This window comes from Hyperolius riggenbachi, chromosome 11 (assembly GCF_040937935.1).
Source record: "Hyperolius riggenbachi isolate aHypRig1 chromosome 11, aHypRig1.pri, whole genome shotgun sequence".
Taxonomy (NCBI): Eukaryota; Metazoa; Chordata; class Amphibia; order Anura; family Hyperoliidae; genus Hyperolius; species Hyperolius riggenbachi.
In genome coordinates, this window is record NC_090656.1 from 205,635,298 (window position 1) to 205,657,835 (window position 22,538).

Genomic DNA, 22,538 nt, shown 5'->3' on the forward strand with positions numbered 1-22,538 from the left:
CAACCTGGTCTAGTCATCAGACTTTTGTGAAGCATTATAGAGTCGACCTACTATCAGCTCAAGACTTATCTTTTGGGAGAAAAGTTCTACAAAACATCATCCCTCCCTAAGGTAACTTTATTAGACTTCTCGTTGGTCTCTCATGATTTAGCCATCCTGGAGGATGAGTTGTTAAAACCCTGTTAGAACTTACCGGTAGCGGTATTTCAACGAATCCTCCAGGATGGCTACCTTAGTTACCTCCCTATCTTGGGAGATATTAGATTAATTATTATGCATACATATGGTAGTATTGTTCTTACTTTATGGGGTCCTCCTAGGTTGTAATCTATATTTACTGAGGGACTATGGCAGAGGAGGACCTATATGGTCTGTCTAATTGAATAATTGTGGGGGTGTTTCCTTTGGGGTGGAGCAGGCTTCCTCTCATGTTTTAGCCATCCTGGAGGATTCGTTGAAATACCGCTACCGGTAAGTTCTAACAGGGTTTTTGTGCGCGTTTCTGCTCAGAAAAACTGAAACTCATGTTATTAATGGGCTAGTTCACACTTAGGGTTTGTTCACACTATGGGCGTTTTTGCCCTTTTTTCAAGCGCAGGCGATTTTCAAAATCGCCCTAAAAACACCTGTGCAAAGATTCCCTATTAGAGTTCACATCTGAGCAGTTTGTTTCCGATCCGCTCAGCAAAGCGGTGCCTTTACCATTTTTGAGGCGATTTTGCCTCAATGAAAGGTAGAGGAAAAACGCAAACGCTCACAAAATCGCTTTGTGCAGCGAATGCGTTCGCGTTTTTTAGAATAAATACATTGTATTTATTCTTTTCCGGGTCAAAGAGTTCACTTCCTCACTTGCGTCAGGGAGTGAATTACAAAACTGCTATGGAAAAGTGCTTAGAAAAGTGCTTTTAACAAAATCACACCGCCCACCCAAGGTAATCTCAAAAAAATTGTGTCAAACGCCCAATGCGAACGGAACGCAATGTGTACAAGGCCTTAATGCGTTTTACACGCACAGAAAAAAACACATCCTGCAGCATAATTCTGCACATTTTGTCAGTTTTCTCTGTCAGTTACATTAGCTGTGAATAAATGTATGTGTTTTTCTACATACAGACACACAGGGTGTGCAGAAAAAGTATGCAGAAAACTGAAAGACAAGTGTCCCCCCTGCTTTATGGCTCTGTTCACATGAGATGCATTTTAACTGAAGGTTTTCCACAATGCACTGCTATGGAACAGCTGATCAGTTCTCCAGCGTTCAGTGTGAAAGAGGCCTTACATTTTTTGAATTGCTGAGTCAAGACTATTGTGCAAATCAGGTGTCCAGACCGCGGTTGTCGCATGCTTGTTCCAGGTATGATTCAGACACTACTGAAGTCGATACCTGTGCAGCTGGCTTTTTGAAAAGGATATAAACATGGCAGATTCTGTATCCCTCTCATTAGTGTAGTTCCAGCAGAAAGACAAGACCCCCTGGTTGTTGATGAATTGCTCACTTGTCTTATTTTGTTCTGTCTTGTGTACTACAAACATGGCCTCTGATTGGAGCAGGTTAGAGGAACATCGCTCTCGGCATATTTGAGATCTCATATGTACTTGTTTACTCTGCTTGTGAAGTGACTGAGGTAGAACGTCCTCCACCTCCTCTGTCACCCACGTGTGGTGACTGGCATTACAGCCCTCAAAGGTAGGGCAGGGAATTGTAATAACACTAAGAAGTCAAAGGACAGAATTGAAACGCCCTCTTCTGTAGGAGTCTAAACTCAGCTAAGATCTTAAGACCGAGATCTGATGCAACACAAACGCATTTGGCTTGTAGTATTTTATTGAAGCCCAAAGAGGTTATTTGTCATATATACTGCCATATAATACTGCCATATAATAATTCACTTATAGGATGCATGCTGTGTTTGGTGGCCAGAACCACAGTGTACAATACAAACCATGCAGTCGCCCTCTCCTCTTGTACTCTTCCCCCCCCCCCCCCCCCCCCCAAGATCAGTCCTGGGCAAAGGCAGTAAAGGGGCTCACCACCTTTGGGGCTGTTTGTAATCAGTGCCATGAGCTTCAGAACAAATTGTACTGTAATCGTGTCATATGGACCACTAAAACTGTCTTTCCATGTACAGCCACCACGTAGGGATGGGCCTTGCTTTTGGGTGGACCCGGTCATCTGTTACAACATTGTTTTCTAAAAGTATGTTTTCAGCAGTATAATTTGAAATTCCATTCGGTCACTTTCTTGGATTTGTGGAGAATCAATTATATTCTATTCAGGGGCATAACTAGAAATCACTGGGACCCTGCAAAACTTTGGATGGGGCCCCCTTCCCACCAAGGGGGCTGGGTGCTGTACACAAGAGCCTGATGCACACTGAATAGGGACTGTCTACAAATCTTTGTCTGCAAAACTTTGTATGATTCCTAATCAGTGGCTGAGCAGATGCAGTCATTAGTACAATTGTGCAGAGAGCAAAAAGTTTTTTTTTTTCTTCTCTCCTTGCCCTTAGTTGTCAGTCTCTCAGGATGGGGCCCCCTGTGGCTTCTGGGGCCCCCTGCGGCTGCATCCCTTTCAGGGTCTGTTGTTACGCCCCTGATTCTATTCTGTTGGATTGATGAAAATTGGCCGATATCTGGTTGAATCAACACATTTTCTTGATCGGGCACGATGGAAAATATTAGTTGATGGTAAAGGAATAGACTACTGTTCGCATGATTTTGATTGACACAGAATAGATTCTTGAAATGTAAGCTCTGCTGCTGAGTCGGTCAGCTCAAGATCGAACATACTACTTAAAGGGAAGGTTCAGGGACAATAAAAAAAAATAAAAAAAAAATCCACTTACCTGGGGCTTCCTCCAGCCCGTGGCAGACAGGAGGTGCCCTCGGCACCGCTCCGCAGGCTCCTGGTGGCCGACCCGACCTGGCCAGGCAGGCGGCCAGGTCGGGCTTCTTCTGCTCTCCATGCGTTTCACGCCGGCGTGCTGACGTCATCGGACGTCCTCCGGGCTGAACTACTGAGCCTGCGCAGTACAGCCCGGAGGACGTCCGATTGCATCAGCGCGCCGGTGTGAAATGCATAATGGAGCGCAGAAGAAGCCCGACCTGGCCGCCGGCCTGGCCAGGTTGGGTCGGCCACCGGGAGCCTGCGGAGCGGCGCCGAGGGCATCTCCTGCCTGCCACGGGCTGGAGGAAGCCCCAGGTAAGTGGATTTTGATTTTTTTTTTTTTTATTGTCCCTGAACCTTCCCTTTTAAGTAGGCATGGGTATAATGGGTATAATGTGTTAGACTGTCTGACAAGCCCTTTTTTTTTTTTTTTTTTTTTTTTTTTTTTAAGAGAAATTAGCTTTGTTAAAATTCATATTTATAACATTGTGGTCAATCTGTCATTTTCCATTGTGAAGGATCTTCTCCAGACACATCTCAGATGGCTGGCTATTACCCTCTGGGTGGGGCATCAGCCATTAAGGTTTTTTGCTTGGCATGATCTTCTGTCATTGTATGGAAATGGATATTCATTAAAAAAATATTATCGTATAGTCCTATTATAGGACATTTATGCCAGGTGTAATTATCACTAGCTGCTTTTATTCTGTACAGTAGGGCTCCTTGTCCTGTGTTCCAGTTGTTATTCTCAGTGTCTTCTCTTATTCTGTATGCATGGAGGATGCACAGTAACAATTCCTTTGTCCTGTATGGCAGTTGTAATTCCCATGATCTGCTCTTATTCTGTATGTGAGGAGGCTGCACAGTAGCACTTCTCTAGTCCTGTATGCTGGGTGTAATTCCCATGATCTGCTCTTATTCTGTATGTATAGAGGCTGCACAGTAACACTTCTCTAGTCCTGTATGCTGGGTGTAATTCTAAGGATCTGCTCTGATTCTGCGACTGCATGTATGGATACTGCACAGTATTGCTTTCCTTGTCCTGTATGCTGGTGTAATTCTCAGTATCTTCTCTTATTCTGTATGCATAGATGCTACACAGTAGTACTCCCCTTGTCCTGTATGCAGATGTAATTCTCGGTATCTTCCCCTAGGAGCTTGCACTCAGTTAAGCTCTAGGATGGTGAAGACAAGTTAGAACTGCTTTTTAGGCCCTATCTCCACTTAGGGCCATATGCAATTCACTTTTTCACCTGACTTTTTTCTCCTATAAATTATAATTTTTCATCTTCGATTTAAAATAACTTTCCAGCACTTCTCAACTAAAAAAGTACCAAAAAGTTGGTGATAAAGTACTAACAAAATTTTATTTTGAGTATTTTTGCACTTTCTGGTTGCTTAAAAGGCGTTTTATTGACAAGTTTAAAATTATCACCTAGGAGAAAAATCAGGTGAAAAAGGGAATTGCATATGGCCCTTAAAGTGAACCTCCGGACTAAAAATTGACTCAGCAGCACTGAAAAGGTTTGGTGTTTCTTTAACAGTTTCACAGCATCAGAACTTTTGTTTCTCTTATACAAGCCTCATTTTTAGCTGCACAGAAGAAAACTGCCCGGGCTTTTTTTCCCCTGATGCTGTGCAAAGCATGATGGGATTTCTGATGTTCTCGTTCTGCTGTTTTGGTGCAATTTTTTTTTTTTTACATTTTGAATTTGACATTTGAAGCCTAGCGTGTGCAGCTGGGAGGGGTAATCAGGACACAGGACAGTTGGAACTGTGTCTCCTGCTCCTTGTCACCTCCTTTCAACCAAAAAGATGGCTGCCCCCATGACAAAGATGGCAGCCCCCATGAATCACACACATTTGCCTGTTCTTTTAAAACAGGGTGGGTAAGAGATCATATTACCTATCTATTCTAATTAACATAACTAATGTAACTTGATGACAGTATGTTTGTTTAGGCTGAAGTTCCCCTTTAATGCGTTGAGTTGCATCCCATAGACCAAAATGGGGTGCGACGCAACTCAGCACAATGCATTAAAGCGGACCCAAACCAAACATTTTTTTAATTCAAAATATTTAGTTGCACCACTCTGACACATACAAAGATAAATAAACACTCCTTCAAGCCTATGAGCATTTCAGCGCATGCTTTTCACCCTCCTCTTTGCATAACTAGGGTTATACAGGTGGCAGCCATTAGCAATTCCTCCTTTGCTGGACACCATCTACTCCACCAGTTTGCTGTATTTTGTCCCGGGCAATTTGAAAGGAAGGGAGGGGTTTCTCCAATAAATGTAAAATATTTTATATTTGTCGTCATTCAGCTGAAAAAAGGCTGATATTTATTATTATAATTTAGAAAATAGATTTTATTTCTGAAATCTTGTATTTTTAGTTTGGGTCCACTTTAAGTGTAAATAGGGCTGTAGAGTTTTATTGCTTTCCATTGGAGAGGTTGTCCTTCACTTCCTGCCACATGGGTCAGATGTGACCAGGTCAGGAAGCGAGGGGAAGTCTCTGTAGCAGGGACAGTGTAAGTCTCTGTAGCAGGGACAGTGTAATGGCTCATACACACGTGGCACGCGCGTTTTGCGGTGACAGGTCGCCTGTGTGTATGACGCGAGCGCCCCGAACCGTCGCCTGTCGGAGCTGTCGCCAGGCGATTGACATGTTCAATCGCCGGCTACAGCTGTTGCCGCAACTTCGCCGGAACTGTCGCTAGTCCCGCGTGAGTATGCGGGCTAGCGACAGGAGACCTACACACGTGAATGGAGCATCCGGCCGGGGGATGCTCCATTCACAAACAGCTTCCGCCGCGTCTCTGCCTTTCTGGCGAGACGTGTGGACAGCTGTCGCCGGCAGGGAGCTGTCGCTCCCTGTTCGCGTGCACACATGCAACGGGGGACAATTGTGTATGTAGCTTAATAGAGAGACCCTCTACCCTTCCTCTGCTTCTTCCAGGAACAGTATTTCTTGGAATCCCATTTTAGTAAGGATCTGTCTGTGTTCTCAGCATTGGTGAACTGACACTGTTGATTCAGTGCAGGGCAGGCACCATGAGATGTTGCATATATACCATATTTTTCACACTTTTAGACGCACCTAAGCGTAGAGGACAAAAACCAGGAGGAAAAATGATACAGTAGACCTGGTGCATTCATGGTGAAGGGGAATCTTGTGGATTATGCCCCCTTTGTACCTCATACCCCTTTGTACCTCTTGTGTCTCCCTGTGTCCTCCTCTGTCCCCCTTGTGATCTCCTGTGTCCACCTCTGTCTTCCTTGTGTCCTCCTCTATGCCCCTTTGTGTCTTCTGTTTGTCCCCCTGTGTCCCCCTCTGCATGGGCACAGTACAGGGAGTCCTCGACATAGCGGCGGGTTGGAGGTTTGTATTTGCAGGCGTTCAGAAGTCAGGAACTCCCTGCATTTGGACTGTAAGACGCAGTGACTTTTTTTCCACACTTTTGGGGGAGAAAAAGTGAGTCTTAAGGCTCGTACACACGTCTGACTGATGCCAGCGATGGGTCCGTCGGCACCTCCCGCTGGGCGGGTTTTCAGCAGACAGTACAGCGTGTGTACAGTCTGTCGGCGGACTGATAAGGCTGTTTCTGAACGATCCGCCCAGCGGGAGGTGCCGACGGACCCGTCGTTGGCTTCAGTCAGACATGTGTACGAGCCTTTATAGTCCAAACATTACAGTATTTATTGCCTCTTGACGCCTCGGCCATCAATCAGCCTGGTGAATTGCTTCTGCTGATCAACAACAGAGTGCACTTTTCTCCCCATTTACTTCAGCCACCATGTGACGTCAAGCCCACTCCGCCAGCATTCTGCCCCCCTTGCATAGCAACGGAACATGCTGCTCGCCTGCAGGCTAACAACGCATCTGTACAACTTCTGCTCTGTAATGTCACCCCAGGGATCGGGTTTCGATCCACGCTAGGCAACGTGCCTCATACGTGTGTGCAAGGCTTTTTAATCCAAACCCTTCCCTTGCAGCTGCTCACAAGCAGAACACCTCAGGTGTACAGCTGGCTTTGTGTACACTTACAGTATAGATCATTCAAAGTATGAGTAGATTGTGTGTGTGTGTTAATTTTTTTGAGGGTGGGGGGCAAAGTCACTATTTACATCTGTATGTACTGTCATCTATAAATCAAATAGATTAATCTCTCTGACACCTGGCTCCAGGACCTGCCTAAGTTTCCGGGTACGTATCTTTCTTCTCCCATTTACATGAGGACACATCATCTATTCTTCCAAGCATTGTGCAATGCCGCCAGAGATTATCCCGGATTATCCGCCTTTCTCAGTGTTTGTGTGAGGAAATCACATTCGTACAATCATCCCTTTCTGTTACAGACAGTTTCCAATTACAAATATATTACACTACCGGAACCGTACTGGCAAAATATTATTATCACACTTTGCCCAGAGGGCTGAGGCCAAAAATGTACAAAAAAAAATTGACTACAAAGGTAACCTAAAATCTCATTGGTGGTTGGGTGCCTAGGTTCATTCTACCCCCACTTGTGAGAATCGTGTCCTAGATACGGACAAGAGGCTCATGTACTGCAACACTTTATGTACTGCAACAAATGTATTGCTCAAACAGTGGTGAGATTATGTGGGGGGAAAAGGGTCTTTGCTGATCCTTCCCCCACTAATAAATAAAGTGGGGTGTAGCCATCTCCTCTCACCACACTCCACTCAGTTTGTAATGCTGCACATGAGTCCAGCAAGAAACCTGTATTGGTTTGATAAATAAAGTCACCACAGTCTGTATGCTTGTATAAACGCATAAAGGTGCTATGGTTTGAAAGGCAATATCTATCACTAGTCTGCTCGAGGCCCCATAGGGGCCAACCAATCTATGCAAATAAGCTTTCACAGAAGGTATTGCTGAGGTACAACTGCCATTCACTAAGTGCTTTTGAAAATAAATGAATCTCCCCCCCCCCCCCCCATGAAGAGATGGATGGAGTGCTGCTCAATAATTGTTTCACCCCTTAATCGGGGCGTTGTCAGGAGAAGAGTTGCACACAAATCATAATACAGTATACAGAATCCCCCCACCAACCAACAGAGCTTCCTCTAGCATCAGACCAAGTCAGAGCTGATCGGCTAGTGTGCTAGCCAAGTATAAATAGGTGATTAGGGACCTCCCCTCACCTGTGTCCAATCTGGACTCCACCTACCCGTGAATGGAAATGCATGTTCCCTGTTTAGAGAAGTTTCCCTACTTGCTCCAGGATGCAGCCACCCAGCCCTCTCCCCTGTGTGAGAAACTCCCATCTTCTCGGCTCGGGTAGCGCTGTACAAGCCTCGTTCCGGTGTTCGTGACGTCACATCCTGTGATGTTACTTCCCATCAGGTTGCTAGGGATGCCTAGCAACCGGATTCACCCTTTTGCATTCCTTCCCTTTTTTGTACCTCAGCTATACCTTCTGTGAAGGCTTATTTACCTAGATTGGTTGGCCCCTATGGGCCCTCGAGCAGACTAGTCATAAATATTACATTTCAAACCATGGCACCTTTATGCGTTTATACAAGCGTGCAGACTGTGGTGACTTTATCTATCAAACCAATACAGGTTTCTTGCTTGACTCATGTGCAGCATTACAAACTGAGTGGAGTGTGGTGGGAGGAGATAGCTACACCCCACTTTATGGGGGGGGGGTCAGGAAAGACCCTTTTCCCCCCACATAATCTGACCACTGTTTGAGCAATACATTTGTTGCAGTACATAAAGTGTTGCAGTACATGAGCCTCTTGTCCGTATCTAGGACACGATTCTCACAAGTGGGGGTAGCATGAACCTAGGCACCCAACCACCAATGAGATTTTAGGTTACCTTTGTAATACATTTTCTTTTGTACATTTTTGGCCTCAACCCTCTGGGCAAAGTGTGATAATTTGTTTCCAATTACATTAAAGTCTGTTGGATTAGATTCCAGATGCACTGGAAAAGCTGGTTCCTGCTAATAGTGTCAGCGTTTATATGCCCTGATAACCAGTTTGCATCCCAGTATATTCCATATTTAAATGTGTTTAGATTGTAAGCTCTTGTGTTGAATTCTAGAGGCTGATGTTCCAGCTACAATGAAATGTAGTTATGGAACACATCAGACATGCAAAGTTTGTGATTGGAGTTGGAACATTAGAGTGTAAGCATTTGTGGTGCAGATACTGAGGTTTCTGAAACAAAAATCTGTTCAGAGCTTTGGAACATATCAGACATACTGCATATAGTCTTTGATTGGAGTGGGAATGTAAGAGTGTAAGCTTCTGTGGTGCAGAGACCGATGATAAATATGTCTACTATACAAATCATCAGTTTTTTTGAAAACGTATCTGTTTTCCACAATTGTGTGCTTTTTGTAGAATGTTTCCAGGACGTTTTAACATAGGGTAAAAACGCGTACTTCCTTATGGGTGCTTGTAATGTACCTTTTTTGACCAATAGGAAGGAATTGGGAGTGGTTATGCTGTACCAAGCAATGTTTTACCCATATGACCTCGTTTAATGTACTGCTTTATTTTTAATGTACCGTTTTAATGTTAATGTACCGTTTTACCGGTCTACATTTTAATGTACCGCTAAAATACCGATTGGCTGACATGTTTGAAGCCCTACTTGTAAACAGGAAGTCCTGTACTGCTGAGGGGAGGAGCAGGAAGTTTAGGCAATCCGCTTTGGCATATGATTTAAGTGCAAAGTTCTGTGTGGGAACAGAAGATCCATTTTTACATTGACTTTCATTGCCTCCGTGGGGATCGGCTCTCTGGAAAAAGTGCCAAATCTGGATTCTTGTGATGAATAGCGGAAAAGCCGCCGCATGTTCTGACAGTAAGGCGGCTGATTTCGCGTGTGATGCGGCGGTTTGTCCGTGTCAGCATGCGTCTGGGTTATCTGGAACTGGTGGTGCACATGGGAGGAATGGCGTGGGGGCCGCTGCGTGTTCTGACGGTAGGGCGGCGGATTCCGCGTCCACTGCGGCGGTTTCCCCGCAGCAACATGTGTCTGGGCTGTCTGGACCTAGTAGTGCACACAGATGGAGAGCTGATCAGGGCGGTCAGCTGATCCCTGATCGGTCAGTGATTGGTTGATGGGAGCTGGGCGGCGCTGTGGAGCGCTTTTATATATCTCCTGCAGTTCAGTTGCTGGTTGTCTGGCGTTGCGAATGCCTATGTGTTAGCACTCAGACCTTAGTCAGATCCTTCAGTGTGGTGGAACCAGGAGGACCTGGGAATCCACACTTAGCCAGTTACTGTATATCATCTGTGTTATTCTCTAGCATAGTTCCAGGGTGTTGAGATCACGGCCCTCACACCCCAGACTAGGAATACTGTATATCATCTGTTATTCTCTAGCATAGCTCCAGGGTGTTGAGATCACGGACCTCACACCTCAGACTAGGCTTTGTTCTGATATCTGTTATGACCTGTAGCTTTCCTGACTATTCTTTTGATCTCTGATTTGGTACTTTGCATATCTGATACTCTGTTGCCGACCCGGCCTGTCTGACCTTCTGGCTGTCACCCCCCGCAGGGTGTCCAGCCTTTCCGCAGGGGTCCCCTGCTCTACAGAGGGGACACTGCTCCTTATCAGTCAGGGACTCCCTCTCCAGGTGTCCTTGACTGCAGTAGGGTCTTCTCTACTTATTGGACCACCTGCTACCCCGGTGGTCCAAAGGTTACTGTTGCACCAAAACACTTACACACTCAGGTGTCAAGAGGTTAGACGTATTTGATTATTGGCGATTCTGCAGATCCCCAATCAGGTATACCGTATATACTCGCAAGCAAGCCGAATTTTTGACCCCCCAAAAGTGGGCCAAAAGTTGGGTGGTCGGCTTGCTTGCGAGTCGTGGGTGGGTGGATAGGTGCTGTCCCTCCCCGCTCCCCCCGCGGCCACCGCTGCTATTACCTTAGGCGGCGCCGCTTCCTCTATCCCCGTCCTCCTCCGGTAACTCATTCACAGCAGCGCGCCCCCCGCTGCTACGATGACGCAGGAAACCATAGAGAGCGGTTCCCATAGTAACGGCGTCGCCGCTACAGGAAGCCGCTCTCTATGGTTTCCTCGTCATCACAGCAGCGAGAGGCGCGCTGCTGTGAATGAGTTACCGGAGGAGGATGGGGATAGAGGAAGCGGCGCCGCCTAAGGTAATAGCAGCGGCGGCCGCGGGGGGAGCGGGGAGGGACAGCACCTACCCACCCACACATACTGGGGCACTATGCTAGCTATATGGGGCACTATACAAGCTATAATGGGGCACTATACTAGCTATAATGGGGCACTATACTAGCTATAATGGGGCACTATACTAGCTATACTGGGGGCACTATACTAGCTATACTGGGGGCACTATACTAGCTATACTGGGGGCACTATACTAGCTATACTGGGGGCACTATACTAGCTATACTGGGGGCACTATACTAGCTATAATGGGGCACTATACTGAGCACTATACTAGCTATACTGGGGGCACTATACTAGCTATAATGGGGCACTATACTAGCTATACTGGGGGCACTATACTAGCTATAATGGGGCACTATACTAGCTATAATGGGGCACTATACTGAGCACTGCTAGCTATACTGGGGACACTATACTAGCTATACTGGGGGCACTATACTAGCTATACTGGGGGCACTATACTAGCTATACTGGGGGCACTATACTAGCTATACTGGGGGCACTATACTAGCTATAATGGGGCACTATACTGAGCACTATACTAGCTAAACTGGGGCACTTCACTAGCTATACTGAGCACTATACTAGCTATACTGAGCACTATACTAGCTATACTGAGCACTATACTGAGCACTATACTAGCTATACTGAGCACTATACTAGCTATACTGAGCACTATACTAGCTATACTGGGGCATTTTACTAGCTATACTGAGCACTACCTACCTATACTGAGCACTATACTAGCTAAACTGGGGCACTTCACTAGCTATAATGAGCACTATACTAGCTATACTGAGCACTATACTAGCTATAATGAGCACTATACTAGCTATACTGAGCACTATACTAGCTATAATGAGCACTATACTAGCTATACTGAGCACTATACTAGCTATACTGAGCACTATACTAGCTATACTGGGGCATTTTACTAGCTATACTGAGCACTACCTACCTATACTGAGCACTATACTAGCTAAACTGGGGCACTTCACTAGCTATAATGAGCACTATACTAGCTATACTGAGCACTATACTAGCTATACTGAGCACTATACTAGCTATACTGAGCACTATACTAGCTATACTGAGCACTATACTGCACTATACTAGCTATACTGAGCACTATACTAGCTATAATGAGCACTATACTAGCTATACTGAGCACTATACTAGCTATACTGAGCACTATACTAGCTATACTGAGCACTATACTAGCTATACTGGGGCATTTTACTAGCTATACTGAGCACTACCTACCTATACTGAGCACTATACTAGCTAAACTGGGGCACTTCACTAGCTATAATGAGCACTATACTAGCTATAATGAGCACTATACTAGCTATACTGAGCACTATACTAGCTATAATGAGCACTATACTAGCTATACTGAGCACTATACTAGCTATACTGAGCACTATACTAGCTATACTGGGGCATTTTACTAGCTATACTGAGCACTACCTACCTATACTGGGCACTATACTAGCTATACTGGGACATACTGGGGGGATCACGCGGCCAGCGTTTCCTACCCCCGGCTTACATGAGGGTCAATCATTTTTTCCTGTTTTTTGGGGTAAAAGTGGGGGGGTCGGCTTACATGCGGGTCGGCTTGCTTGCGAGTATATACGGTATCTGTATTCTTGGGGATACTGCAGATCGCCAAGAATCAGATTCTCTCTCTGGTTGCTGACACCTATCGTTACAATTCTCCTTTCAGTTTTCAGGAACGTATCCAATGGATCCGGCTAATAATTTTTAACATTAATATCCGCTCCTCCATTTTGTCCGCTCCCAAAAAGAGTACCAAACTGTTACGTTTTTATTGCAAATGTGAACCGGCCCTTATGCATCAGTTTTCTATCAGTTTACCTGACCGGACTGGAAATACACATCCTATATTATTATTATTATTTTTTTTGTAATAAAATTTTGTATTTTCAAGTAAGAAATTGACAAGGAAACATAGAAAGTATAAAATAATACAATAGTGTATAGACAACTATACAAAAGTGCTAGTAGCATCTTGTAAAAAGACCTGGTTAGGACTATCACAAGAAATATAAGACTAAAAGATAATACCATTACAGTGTAAGCATCTCATATACCGTATTTTCCGGACTATAAGATGCTCCTGACCATAAGACGCACCAGGGTTTTGAGGTTAAAAACCAGGGGAAAAAAATATATTTGCTACGCCTGGTGCATCTATGGTGCAGGGGCTGCCCCACTAGGTCTCCTACTGCCCCATTAACCTGCCCCTAAACCTCAGCAGTGTGATCTACCAGTATGTAAAAAAAAAATAAAAAAGGGGGGGGTGGAGAGGCCCTTGGTAGAGGCAGAGAGATCCTGAGAGAGAAATGTGCTGCGGGGTGGCGTCCCAGCTTTTAGATATAGTAAATAGACAGAGTGAAACTCACTGCTCCCACATGCTGCTACCGCCGCTCCGCGCTAAGCCTACTAACTGTGGTCCCGGCAGTTGCTCTAGAAATTCTCACCTGGCCCCAGCAGGAAACTCTAACTTGATCTGGTGATTCCTCAGACCCCCAGTCCCCTCCGGCTTGCATCCTCGCTGGCAACCGCGGCTGCTTGCAATCTTCACTGGTGCTTTCACTGGCAAACTTCTTGCATCCTCTACCAGTGAAAGTGGGGTTGTGCTGGGATGTGGGAGAAATTCCACCGCGGTCCTGCCACTGTACTGCACACACATACATAGCCGCGCCTTCGCTGATTCCAGAAAGTACGGTAGCCTTTGGGATGCAAAGTACTAATCAGATGGGGTTGCTGCCCCAGACCGCCAATCCCAGCCACTCACTGCTCCCTGCTTCCATTTTAATAGGACCCGCGCTCTTGACGACGGGACCACGGCTCGTAATTGGGCCCAATCACTGCACTCCCTCAGTAGACACAGGGTGATGGAGGACAAGGACATGGGTAGGGACGCCAGGCAGATCGCTCAGAAACAGCCTTATCAGTCCACCGTCAGACTGCGGGAGGTGACGACGGACCCGTCGTTGCCTTTGATCAGATGTGTGTACGAGCCTATACAGGGAGTGCAGAATTATTAGGCAAGTTGTATTTTTGAGGAATAATTTTATTATTGAACAACAACCATGTTCTCAATGAACCCAACAATCTAAAACTAATTAATATCAAAGCTGAATATTTTTGAAAGTAGTTTTTAGTTTGAGCTATTTTAGGGGGATATCTGTGTGTGCAGGTGACTATTACTGTGCATATATATTAGGCAACTTAACAAAAAAACAAATTTATACCCATTTCAATTATTTATTTTTACCAGTGAAACCAATATAACATCTCAACATTCACAAATCTACATTTCTGACATTCAAAAACAAAACAAAAACAAATCAGTGACCAATATAGCCACCTTTCTTTGCAAGGACACTCAAAAGCCTGCCATCCATGGATTCTGTCAGTGTTTTGATCTGTTCACCATCAACATTGCGTGCAGCAGCAACCACAGCCTCCCAGACACTGTTCAGAGAGGTGTAAGGCTTTCCCTCCTTGTAGAACTCACATTTTATGATGGACCACAGGTTCTCAATGGGGTTCAGATCTGGTGAACAAGGAGGCCATGTCATTAGTTTTTCTTCTTTTATACCCTTTCTTGCCAGCCACGCTGTGGAGTACTTGGACGCGTGTGATGGAGCATTGTCCTGAATGAAAATCATGTTTTTCTTGAAGGATGCAGACTCCTTCCTGTACCACTGCTTGAAGAAGGTGTCTTCCAGAAACTGGCAGTAGGACTGGGAGTTGAGCTTGACTCCATCCTCAACCCGAAAAGGCCCCACAAGCTCATCTTTGATAATACCAGCACAAACCAGTACTCCACCTCCACCTTGCTGGCGTCTGAGTCGGACTGGAGCTCTCTGCCCTTTACCAATCCAGCCACGGGCCCATCCATCTGGCCCATCAAGACTCACTCTCATTTCATCGGTCCATAAAACCTTAGAAAAATCAGTCTTGAGATATTTCTTGGCCCAGTCTTGACGTTTCAGCTTGTGTGTCTTGTTCAGTGGTGGTCGTCTTTCAGCCTTTCTTACCTTGGCCATGTCTCTGAGTATTGCACACCTTGTGCTTTTGGGGCACTCCAGTGATGTTGCAGCTCTGAAATATGGCCAAGCTGGTGGCAAGTGGCATCTTGGCAGCTGCATGCTTGACCTTTTCTCAGTTTATGGGCAGTTATTTTGCGCCTTGGTTTTTCCACACGCTTCTTGCGACCCTGTTGACTATTTTATTATTTATTTATTTATTTGTTGTATTTATAAAGCGCCAACATATTACGCAGCGCTGGACATTAATTTAGGTTACAGACAATATTTAGGGGTGACAAACCGCAATATGACAATACAGGAATACAAGAAAACCAGATCACACAGCACAGTATGAGTACAAGGTAATGCTTAGTCAGTCACTGGATGGGAGCATGGAGTTAGGCAAGTTAGGTTCACTCAAATGCATAGCATGGGTGCACAGTAATGGAGGTGCATGATCAGGTAGGACACAAAAGGAGTGAGGACCCTGCCCAAAGGCTTACAATCTAGAGGGAGAGGTAGGGACACGAGAGGTAGGGGACCAGAGTTCGGCTGTGGGTTTAGAGCAATTGTGAGGGGTGGTAGGCAAGAGTGAAAAGGTGAGTTTTGAGGGCCTTCTTGAAGGTGTTGAAGGAGGGGGCTGCCCTAATGGGTGGAGGTAGGGAGTTCCATAGTGTCGGAGCGGCTCTTGAGAAGTCTTGGAGGCGTGCATGGGACTGGGTGATGCGGGGGACGGTCAGGCGAAGTTCATTGGAGGAGCGGAGTGAGCGGCTTGGTGTGTATCTCTGAGTAAGATCAGAAATGTAGGTTGGACAGGTTTTGTGGATCAATTTGTAGGTCAGACACAATATCTTGAATCTGATTCTGGACTGGATAGGAAGCCAGTGGAGGGATTCACGGAGGGGAGCCGCCCTGGTGGAGCGATGGGAGGAGTGGATAATTCTGGCAGCCGCATTCATGATGGACTGCAGTGGGGCTATTCGGGTCTTAGGGAGTCCAGACAGAAGGGCATTGCAGTAGTCGAGGCGGGAAATTATGAGGGCATGGATGAGGAGTTTGGTGGTGGCAGGGGTCAGGAAAGGGCGAATCTTACAGATGTTACGAAGGTGGAAGTTGCAGGACTTTGTGAGGTTTTGGATGTGGGGAGTGAAGGAGAGTGCGGAGTCCAGGGTGACACCCAGACAGCGGGCTTGAGAGGTAGGGTGAATAGTAGTGTGGTTAACAGTGACTTGCAGATCTGGGAGGTCCAGGGATGACCGGGGTGGGAGGATCATAAATTCCGTTTTGTCTAGATTTAGTTTTAGGAACCTAGCGGACATCCAGGAGGAGATGGCAGATAGGCAGGAGGAGACCTTGTCCATGGTAGTGGTGGATATGTCAGGGGTGTGGAGATAGATTTGGGTGTCATCTGCATACAGATGATAGTTAAAACCCATGGAGGAGATAACCTTGCCAATGGAGGATGTGTATAGGGAGAACAGTAGGGGGCCAAGGACCGAGCCTTGGGGGACTCCCACTGAGAGGTGGTTGGGGGTGGACGAGGACTCATTGAAGGAGGTCGTGAAGGAGCGGTTGGAGAGGTAGGATGAAAGCCAGGTCAGGGCGAGATCGTGAATGCCCATGGATTGGAGGGACTGGAGGAGTAGGGGATGATCTACTGTATCAAAAGCTGCTGAAAGGTAAAGGAGGAGGAGAATGGTGTATTTACCTTCAGCTTTAGCTAAGGCAAGGTCATTGACCACTTTGGTGAGAGCCGTTTCGGTTAAGTGGGCAGGCCGAAATCCAGATTGCAGTGGGTCTAGTAGTGAGTTGGCATTGAGGTAATGGGTCAGGCGTTTGTGAACCAGACGCTCAAGGAGTTTTGAGGCGAAGGGGAGGAGGGAGATCGGGCGGTAGTTGGAGGGTAGCGAGGGGTCGAGGGAGGGTTTCTTGAGCAGAGGCAGTACAGTGGCCTGCTTGAAGTCTGAGGGGAAGGTGCCTGTGGATAGGGAGAGGTTAAACATGGTAGTGAGGACTGGGGCCAGATCCGTGAAGTGAGGCTGAAGTAGATCAGAAGGGATAGGGTCAAGGGGGGAGGTAGTGGTATGGGAAGTCTGCAGTAGGTGGTTGACCTCCTCAGTGGTAGTAGGAGTGAAGGAGGTGAGGGGAGGATAGGGTGGAGAAGGAGTAGGTTGTGAGCAGGTGGGAGGTGAAGATTGAAGATTGGATATTTCCTGACGGATGGAGACTATTTTGTTGGTGAAGTGGGTGGCTAAATCTGTGGCAGAGAGGGAGGAAACAGAAGGTGGGGGGGTGGGTTTAAGCAGGGAGTTGAAGGTGCTAAAAAGACGCCGGGGATTGGAAGCTTGTGCTCCGATGAGCTTGGTAAAGTATTCCTGCTTCGCATGAGCAAGGGCAGTGTGGAACTGCTGCAGGTTAGTCTTGTACTGTAGGAAATCCTGGTTTAGTCGAGTTTTCCGCCATTTTCGTTCAGTGGCGCGTGTTTCCCTCTGGAGGTTGCGAGTATGGGTAGTGCGCCAGGGCTGGGGGTTAGGGGGTTGGTTGCGGCGGAATATTGGTGGAGCAGCTTTCTCTAGGGCTGATGAGAGAATTTGGTGATACTGAGCTGCAGCAAGATTAGGACAGGTTAGGGTGGGGAGAGTGGAGGATAGGCCATGGAGGGAGTCAGCAAGGACGCCAGGGTTGAGCTTGCGTAGGTCTCGCTGCCATCGACCAGGTGGGTGGGGGGTAGTTTGGAGGTGCCTTCCGTGAGGAGGTTGAAGGCGAGAAGGTAATGGTCTGAGGGTGGAAATGGTGCGATGTCGAGGTCTGCAATGGTGGTGGATTTAGTGAATATAAGGTCGAGAGTGTGACGTGCAGTGTGAGTGGGGGCGTTGGTGTGTTGTACTAGGCCATGTGAGTTGGCTATGGTGAGTAGCCGGGTCGCAACAGAGTTCTTGGGTTCATTAATGGGTATATTGAAATCCCCGAGGATGATGGTGGGGAGGTCAGAGGAGAGGATGTGTGGGAGCCAGGAGGCAAGGTTGTCGAGAAATTGTGGGGTGGAGCCCGGAGGGCGGTATAAGACTGCAACAATGGCTGGGAGGGGATTGTAGAGGCGGATAGTGTGGGCCTCAAATGATGTGAATTGTAGGGAGGAAGGTGGAGTGAGGACACGAAATGTGCAGGATGGGGAGAGGAGCAGACCCACCCCTCCCCCCCCCCCCGGTCCTGTTGTCTGGTCTGGGGGTGTGACTGAGGTGAAGCCCCCCGTATGAGAGGGCAGCCTCTGCGGCAGAGTCAGAGGGGGTGAGCCATGTCTCAGTGAGTGCGAGGATGGTGAGGGATTTGGAGAGGAAGAGGTTGTGGACCTCTGTAAGTTTATTGCGGACGGATCTGGCATTCCAGAGACCGCAGGGTAGGGGGAGCATGTGCTTGTGAGTGGGATGGATGGAAATGAGGTTGGGGCGAGGATGGGTGTTTAAGTTGTTTGTGGACAGAGAGCTGTGAAGCGGGTCAGCAGGGGATGCTTGTCTGGCAGCAGGCTGAGGCCCGGGGTTAGGTGATATATCACCAGCAGCAAGTAAGAGCAGGAGGGAGAGAGTAAGCAAATGTGAATGGGATTTAAATGTTTGTGAGGTTTTTGAGCTGCTGGAGGGAGAGAGAGATTTCAGGAGAGCTAACAGTTCATGAGAAGCTGAGTAAGGTGAGCAAAGCAGAGCAGATGAAATGAATATGGAGTGAGGTACACTGGGAGGATGCATATTGCAATGCAACTTGTAGATGTTTGCAGACAGGCAGAACATAAGAAAAAGTGCAGTAAACATGGTAAGTGTCAATGATTATCAGCAGGAAATTTCCAACTCCTAAACAGTTTATATGAGTTTGCAGTTAGTGCAAGCAAACCTGTGTACATTATAGAGTCTACTTGGTAGTGCAACATATGTCCAGCAGTGGCATTTTGAGCAACAGCATTGGAGGCAGTTGTGGATGCAGAGTAGTAGTTTCCAGCAGAGTCCTTTGGCTGTTGAATCCTGTTTGAATTCCTGGGTGAATTCTTGGTAAATTCTTGGTAAGTTGTTGCAAAGCACTTTGTAATAAATGGCACTTAGGAATTAAATGGCACCAAATGACCTAGGCCACAAGTGACCTTCTTGCAGCGTTTAAATAGGTGACTATTTTGAATGAAACGCTTGATTGTTCGATGATCACGCTTCAGAAGCTTTGCAATTTTAAGAGTGCTGCATCCCTCTGCAAGATATCTCACTATTTTTGACTTTTCTGAGCCTGTCAAGTCCTTCTTTTGACCCATTTTGCCAAAGGAAAGGAAGTTGCCTAATCATTATGCAGACCTGATATATGGTGTTGATGTCATTAGACCACACCCCTTCTCATTACAGAGATGCACATCACCTAATATGCTTAATTGGTAGTAGGCTTTCGAGCCTATACAGCTTGGAGTAAGACAACATGCATAAAGAGGATGATGTGGTCAAAATACTCATTTGCCTAATAATTCTGCACTCCCTGGAGTGTCACAATCACCATTATCTACTTATAGCAAGATGCCCATGTACCTGTAGATAAGATAATAAAAAGACAGAAAAGGGGAGGGAGGGAAGGATAGGATAAGGGAATGGATGGGGAAGTGATAAGACCATGCACAATTAGTTGAAGTGAGTTAAAGGGGCATCATGGTGAAAAATAGTAAAATTTAAAATGTGCAAACAAATAAGTACATTTTTTCCAGAGGAAAATGAGCCATACATTACTTTTCTCCTATGTTGCTGTCACTTACAGTAGGTATTAGAAATCTGACAGAAGTGACAGGTTTTGGACTAATCCATCTCTTCATTGGGGGGATTCTCAGGGATTTATTTATTTTCAAAAGCACTTAGTGAATGGCAGTTGTACCCCAGCTATACCTTTATGTGAAGGCTTATTTACCTGGATTGGTTGGCCCCTATGGGGCCTCGAGCAGACTAGTCATAAATATTACATTTCAAACCATAGCACCTTTATGCGTTTATATAAGCATGCAGACTGTGGTGACTTTATTTATCAAACCAATACAGGTTTCTTGCTTGACTCATGTGCAGCATAACAAACTGAGTGGAGTGTGGTGGGAGGAGATGGCTACACCCCACTTTATTTATTAGTGTGTGTGTGTGTGTGTGTGGGGGGGGGGGGGGGGGGGGAGGGGGGTGTTCAGCAAAGACCATTTTCCCCCACATAATCTTACTACTGTTTGAGCAATACATTTTTTTCAGTACATAAAGTGTTGCAGTACATGAGCCTCTTGTCCGTATCTAGGACACTATTCTCACAAGTGGGGGTAGCATGAACTTTTGCACCCAACCACCAATGAGATTTTAGGTTACCTTTGTAATCCATTTTTTTTTTGTACATTTTTGGCCTCAGCCCTCTGGGCAAAGTATGATAATTGTTTCCAATTACACTAAAGTCTGTTGGATTGGATTCCAGATGCACTGGAAAAGCTGGTTCCTGCTAATAGTGTCAGAGTTTAGTTCGTATATGTTACTGCCAGAACCCGAAGTCTGGCCACTTCGGGTTCTGGCCGGTCAAAATGTGAATTGGCCGTGTACCTGCGGCCAATGTTAGAAATAAAAAGATTCACGGCCGCCTAAATGCATTTGGTGGCCGTCTCGCTGCGGCCAAATGTATCCGATGTGGGTAATTGAATTCCTCTGGTGGCAATATGATCAGAGGAAGCTGCCTCCTCCCCCTCCCCCTCTCCTATGCAGCTATGGAAGGCAGGGGACATGCGTGTCCCTCAGTCGTTTGTAGCGGCAGGGAATCCTGCCATTCCTTCCTGCAGAGCGGGCAGAAGTAATGTCTGCAGCTTCCCTGCTCTGTTTCTCTGCCGCTACGAACGACTCTAGGGACGCGTGTCCCCTGGCTGCCATAGCTGCATAGGAGAGGGGCAGGGGCAGGAGAGGAGGCAGAGCCGAAGAGACTGCTTCCTCTGATCATATTGCCGCCAGAGGAATTAATTCAATTAACCACATCGGATACATTTGGCTGCAGCGAGACGGCCACCAAATGCATTTAGGCGGCTGTGAATCATTTTATTTCTAATTAATAAAATATATATGTATGTATGTGTGCATGTGTGTCTCTGCCAGCTTTGCACATCTAGAGACTGAAATCCTTGCCCATTCTTCTTTGCAAAACAGCTCCAGCTCAGTCAGATTAGATGGACAGCATTTGTGAACAGCAGTTTTCAGATCTTGCCACAGATTCTCGATTGGATTTAGATCTGGACTTTGACTGGGCCATTCTAACACATAGATATGTTTTGTTTTAAACCATTCCATTGTTGCCCTGGCTTTATGTTTAGGATCATTGTCCTGCTGGAAGGTGAACCTCCGCCCCAGTTTCAAGTCTTTTGCAGTCTCCAAGAGGTTTTCTTCCAAGTTTGCCCTGTATTTGGCTCCATCCATCTTCCCATCAACTCTGACCAGCTTCGCTGTCCCTGCTGAAGAGATGCACCCCCCAAGCATAATGCTGCCACCACCATATTTGACAGTGGGGATGGTGTGTTCAGAGTGATGTGCAGTGTTAGTTTTCTGCCACACATAGCGTTTTGCATTTTGGCCAAAAAGTTCCATTTTGGTCTCATCTGACCAGAGCACCTTCTTCCACATGGTTGCTGTGTCCCCTACATGGCTTGTGGCAAACTGCAAACGGGACTTCTTATGCTTTCTGTTAACAATGCCTTTCTTCTTGCCACTCTTCCATAAAGGCCAACTTTGTACAGTGCATGACTAATAGTTGTCCTATGGACAGAGTCTCCCACCTGAGCTGTAGATCTCTGCAGTTCGTCCAGAGTCACCATGGGCCTCTTGACTGCATTTCTGATCAGCGCTCTCCTTGTTCGGCCTGTGAGTTTAGGTGGATGGCCTTGTCTTGGTAGGTTTACAGTTGTGCCATACTCCTTCCATTTCTGAATGATCGCTTGAACAGTGCTCCGTGTGATGTTCAAGGCTTTGGAAATATTTTTGTAGCCTAAGCCTGCTTTAAATTTCTCAATAACTTGATCCCTGACCTGTCTTGGACCTGTCTTGTGTGTTCTTTGGACTTCATGGTGTTGTTGCTCCCAATATTTTCTTAGACAACCTCTGAGGCCCTCACAGAGCAGCTGTATTTGTACTAACATTAGATTACACACAGGGGCACTCTATTTAGTCATTAGCACTCATCAGGCAATGTCTATAGGCAACTGACTGCACTCAGAGCAAAGGGGGCCGAATAATTATGCACACACCATGTTGCAGTTATTTATTTGTAAAAAAAAATGTTTGGAATCATGTATGATTTTCGTTCCACTTCTCATGTGTACACCACTTTGTATTGGTCTTTTCATGTGGAATTCC

At 46.3% G+C, this 22,538-nt stretch overlaps 1 protein-coding gene across 4 annotated transcripts in view; it reads left to right on the forward strand.

The window, feature by feature from the left end:
- The window catches only part of NUCB2 (nucleobindin 2), a 129,692-nt gene that overhangs the window by 12,973 nt on the left and 94,181 nt on the right, over positions 1–22,538 (forward strand). The window lies entirely within an intron of this gene.